Genomic DNA, 6,000 nt, shown 5'->3' with positions numbered 1-6,000 from the left:
GTCTCAAAGACTTGGACACCCCTGTAGTAACTTAACAGTAGTAGTAGTAGATTGCACATTCTGATATATTTGGTTAGTAATACATGTTTATTCAGAATGAATAATAAATTATAAAATGTATAGAGAAAGACCAATTCTACAATAGCCATTAATAATCTACCTGGCTAGACAAAGAATCCACCTAAGTTTATTTTGTCTCTCTTTCTGTATCCTCTCTTCTCAGTTCCCAGACAATAGCTTGCCCTTAGAGATATTACCGAGAATAATGATAGCACAGGTCTTTTAGAATGAAAGTATGGCTACTGATACAAAGTAGACTCATTTCTCCTTCTTACCACCCTATTTTAAGTAAAACATCTATGTTTTGGGTTAGCATCCTGATGAGATTTGTTTTTGTTTTGCAAAGTTTGTGTCCTATAAATCTGGAATGTGTTTTTTAGAAGGAAAATCTAGAACATTTTATGCCATTACGTTATTTCTTAAGTGCAACAATTATTTGCCCACTACTAAGAAAGGTTTCTTGATATGTAACTGTGAAAATCTTGAATTTAGTCCCAAAGTTTGAAATTAGCTTTTAGGTCCTAAAATAGAACATAGGATTAATGAATGCAAAGATGGCTGTCATAGATCAAGATATAAGAAGACATTAACATAATATGATTAATTGTCTTTAATATATACACTTAGATTTCAATTTATACCAAGTTGCAAATGAAAGTCTGTAATAAATGCAGATCGTGGGGAAAATGCTGATTGAGCTCAGTAAGTAGCTTTTGTGCTTTTAATCTTGTTTACTATGTCATGCTAAATATATTGAGGTCATAAAAATGATTGGGTATGACATTATAGAAAAGAGACTTAATCAAATACTAAACATTTACCTTAATTAATATTATAATTTTCATACATATAAATTAATGCCTGAGACTAAATATGATCAAGTATATAAACTTCAGAGATATTTTTGTTGAAAAAATAATGTTCTCACTACCCAAGAAAGGTGTTATTATTTGACTAAGAAAGCATCCTAAAACATAGATTGCTGTTAAAGTATGTCCTGTCCAATGGTCTCTGCTATAAATTTTTTTGCAAACCTTATAACTGGTATGCACAAAGATGAACTTTACATTTTTAAAGTATTTTCAGAATTCTTATTGCTAATTACTTATTAAAAATAAGGAATCACTTATCTCTTCAACCTAACCTCATATTTTTGTCAACTCATGCTCATCAGAATGAGAGAATGCCCTGTTATCCATTCAGTCTCTGTACATTCTGAAATTCTTAATCAAGCTACACTGCTTCCAGAAAGCTCCCAACCATTATCACCATCCTCTTCTACCTCCATAAAAATATCATTCATGCATTTCATACAATTTCAGTAAAATAACAGACTGTGGTATTGCAACAGTAATACATACAAGTAATTATTTAATAAAGACGTGATTGATAATCTGTTATTTTTAAGATAGTGTTTGTACAAAAGAGTGATTATGATGATGAATCAAAAAACTTAATCTAATACAGAAAGAAATAACTGACAAAACAATTTATTGGACCCAATTGATTTGAATTCTAAACGAGGTAGACAGAATCAACACAGCAAAAGAAATTAAAAACAAACAAAAAGTAACCTACTGAATGGGAGAAAATATTTGCAGAGGTTCTGGCTGTTAAGGGATCAATATTCAAAATATATAAAAAACTCATACAACTCAAAAAAAATCCAATTAAAAATTGGGCAGAGGACCTGCACAGACATTTGTCCAAAGAATGCATACTGATGGCCAACATGCACACATGAAAAGATGCTCAACATCACTAATCATTGGGGAAATGCAATCAAAACCACAGTGAGAGATCACCTCACATCTGTCAGAATGGAAAATGTCTTGTATATAAAGAAGAAAAACCAAGTTTAGGAGAGGATGTGGAAAAAAGGGAACTCTTGTATACTCTCTGTGGGTTATAAATTGGTACAATCATTAAGGAAAATATTATGGAGGTTCCTCAGAGAATTCATGGAGAAGGCAATGGCACCCCACTCCAGTACTCTTGCCTGGAAAATCCCATGGATGGAGGAGCCTGATAGGCTGCAGTCCATGGGGTCGCTGAGTCGGACACAACTGAGAGACTCCACTTTCACTTTTTACTTTCATGTCTTGCAGAAGGAAATGGCAACCCAAACCAGTGTTCTTGCCTGGAGAATCCCAGGGATGGGGGAGCCTGGTGGGCTGCCATCTATGGGGTTGCACAGAGTCGGACACGACTGAAGCGATATAGCAGCAGCAGCAGCAGAGAATTAAAAATAACGTGAGAATACAATGCAGGATTCCACTTCTGGGTATTTATGTGAAGTAAAAAAAATGATAACTCAAAAAGATATGCAGTATTTGAGTTCAGTCTCAACTATGACAGAATGATCACTGTTTGTTTCCAAGGCAGACCATTCAATATCATGGTAATCTAAATCTATGCCCCAACCCCTAATGCCAAAGTAGCTGAAAAGTACTATGAAGACCTACAAACTTCTAGAACTAACACTAAAAAAAGATGTCTTTTTCATTATACAGGACTAGAATGCAAAAGTAGGAAGTCAAGAGATACCTGGAATAACAGGCAAGGTTGACCTTGGAGTACAAAATGAAGTATGGCAAAAGCTAACAGAGTTTTGCCAAAGGAACACGTTGGTCATAGCAAATAACCTCTCCAACAACACAAGAGATGACTCTACACATGGATATCAACAGATGGTCAATAGCGAAATCAGACTGATTATGTTCTTTGCAGCCAAAGATGGAGAAGCTCTGTACAATCAGCAAAAACAAGACCAGGAGCTGACTGTAGCTCAGATCATGAACTCCTTATTGCATAATAGACTTAAATTGAAGAAAGTACAGAAAACAACTAGACCATTCAGGTATGATCTAAATCAAATCCCTAGGACAATACAGTGAAAGTGACAAATAGATTCAAGTGATTAGATCTGATAGATAGAGTGCCTGAAGAACTACAGATGGAGGTTTGTGACATTGTACAGGAGGTGGTGATCAAAACCATCCCCAATAAGAAGAAATGAAGAAAGGCAAAATGGTTGCTTGAGGAGGCCTTACAAATAGCTGAGAAAAGAAGAGAAATGAAAGACAAAGGAAAAAAGGAAAAAATATACCCATTGGAATGCAGAGTTCTAAGAAGAGCAAAGAGAGATAAGAAGGTCTTCCTAACTGAACAATGCAAAGAAATAGAGGAAAACAATAGAATGGGAAAGAATAGAGATTTCTTCAAGAAAATTAGAGATACCAAGAGAATATTTCATGCAAAGATGGGCACAAAGGACAGAAATGGTATGAGCCTAACAGAGGCAGATTATACTAAGAAGAGGTGGCAGGAATACACAGAGAACTATCCAAAAAAATCTTCATGACCCAGATAACCATGATGATGTGATCATTCACCTAGAGCCATACATCCAGGAGTGTGAAGTCGAGTGGGCCTTAGGAAGCATTACTATAAACAAAGCCAGTGGAGGTGATGGAATTCCAGCTGAGCTATTACAAATCCTAAAAGATGATGCTCTAAAAGTACTGCACTCAATATGCCAGCAAATTTGAAGACCTCAGCAGTGGCCACAGGGCTGGATAAGGTCAGTTTTCATTCCAATTCCAAAGAAAGAAAATGTCAAAGAATGTTCAAACTACCACACAAATGCACTCATCTCACATGCTAGTAAAGTAATGCTCAAAATTCTCCAAGGGAGGCTTCAATTGTATATGAACCAAGAACTTCCAGATGTTCTAGTGGATTTAGAAAAGGCAGAGGAATCAGGGATCAAATTGCCAACATCCATTGGATCATACAAAAAGCAAGAGAGTTCCAGAAAAACATACAAAAAAAAAAGAGAGTTCCAGAAAAACATCTACTTTTGCTTCACTGACAATGCTAAAGTATTTTATGTTGTGGATCATAACAAACTGTGGGAAATTCTTAAGAGATGGGAATACCAGACCACCTTAACTGCCTTTTGAGAAATGTGTATGCAGGTAAAGAAACAACAGTTAGAACTGGACATGGAAAACTCAGCAGTGGCCACGGGACTGGAAAAGGTCAGTTTTCATTCCAACCCCAAAGAAAGGCAATGCCAAGAAATGCTCAAACTACCACACAATTTCACTCATCTCACACACCAGCAAAGTAATGCTCAAAATTCTCCAAGCCAGGCTTCAACAATATGTGAACTGTGAACTTCCAGATGTACAAGCTAGATTCAGAAAAGGCAGAGGAACCAGAGATTAAATTACCAATATCCACTGGATCATCAAAAAAGCAAGAGAATACCAGAAAAGCATCTACTTCTGCTTTATTGATTATGCCAAAGCCTTTGACTGTGTAGATCACAATAAACTGTGGAAAATTCTTGAAGAGATGGGAATACCAGACCACCTTACCAGCCTTCTGAGAAATCTGTATGCAGGTCAAGAAGCAACAGTTAAAATCAGGCATGGAACAATGGACTAGTTCAAAATTGGGAAAGGAGTCCATCAAGGCTGTATTTGTCACCCTGTTTAATATGCAGAATACATCATGCAAATACTGGACTGAATGAAGCACAAGCTGGAATCAAGATTGCCGGGAGAAATATCAATAACCTCAGATATGCAGATGGCACTACCTTTATGGCAGAAAGCAAAGAGGAACTAAAGAGCCTCTTGATGAAAATGAAAGAAGTGAAAAAGCTGGCTTAAAACTCAACATTCAAAAAATGAAGATCATTGCATCCAGTCCCATCACATCGTGGCAAACAGATGGGAAACAGTGGAAACAGTGAAAGACTTTATTTTCTTGGGCTCCAAAATCACTGCAGATGGTGACTGCAGCCATGAAATTAAATGATGTTTGCTCCTTGGAATAAAAGCCATAAAAAATTTAGCATATTAAAGCAGAAAAATTACTTCACCGACATAAGCCCTTATAATCAAAGCTATGGTTTTTCCAGTAGTCATGCCTGGATGTGAGAGATGCACCATAAAAAGAGCTGAGTGCCAAAGAATTGATGTTTTTGAACTGTGGTGGTAGAGAAGAGTTTTGAGAGTGCTTTGGACTGCAAGGAGATCTAACTAATCAATCCTATAGGAAATCAGTCCTGAATATTCATTGGAAGGACTGATGGTGAAGTGGAAACTCCAATACTTTGACCACCTCATGTGAAGAGCTGACTCATTGGAAAAGACCCTGATGCTGGGTTAGACTGAAGGTGGGAGGAGAAGCGGACGACAGAGGATGAGATGGTTGGATAGCATCACCCACTCAATGGACATGAGTTTGAGCAAGCTCCAGGAGTTGGTGATGGACATGGAAGCCAGGCATCCTGCAATCCATGTGGCTGCAGAGTTGTATATGACTAAATGACTGAAATGAACTGAACTGGTGGGACTGCAACATATGGCATAGGGAATAATCAATAATATCATATTGGTAATAACTTGTATGATTACACATGGTAACTTGTCCTAGAATAGTGATCATTTCATAATGTATAAAAGTATTGAACCTTGATTTTGTACACCTGAAACTAACATAATATTGCAAGTCAAGTATACTTTGAATAAAATAAGGTGGAAAGATTATTGTAGAGGAATATTGAGCAAATGAATAAGATGAATGGAAGTGGATGGTCATTTTCTGGTTGGCACAATTTTTGATTTTACCAATATGAAGGATAAGACACAGGGTAGAGCTTTCGATGGGGAGGCAGTGATATTAAGGGCAGAGTGCAAGATGGGTCACCCCTAGGGACAGCTTAATTTTCAAGAACGTTCTTCGATGGCCAAGAGTATAGTATCTGTTCTCACTTTGTCTAAGTATAGTATCTGTTCTCACTTTTCTGGTTTGGTTAAGCTTCTACTGTATTCTTTCTATAGATCATACATGCCAGGATTTGGTTACTTCCTATGTTTAAATTCAAACTCTATGTAAATGGTTTATATTTGATTTGTTCCCCCT

The sequence above is a fragment of the Bos indicus x Bos taurus genome, chromosome 9, assembly GCF_003369695.1.
Source record: "Bos indicus x Bos taurus breed Angus x Brahman F1 hybrid chromosome 9, Bos_hybrid_MaternalHap_v2.0, whole genome shotgun sequence".
Taxonomy (NCBI): Eukaryota; Metazoa; Chordata; class Mammalia; order Artiodactyla; family Bovidae; genus Bos; species Bos indicus x Bos taurus.
Note: the sequence above shows the minus strand (reverse complement) of the source record.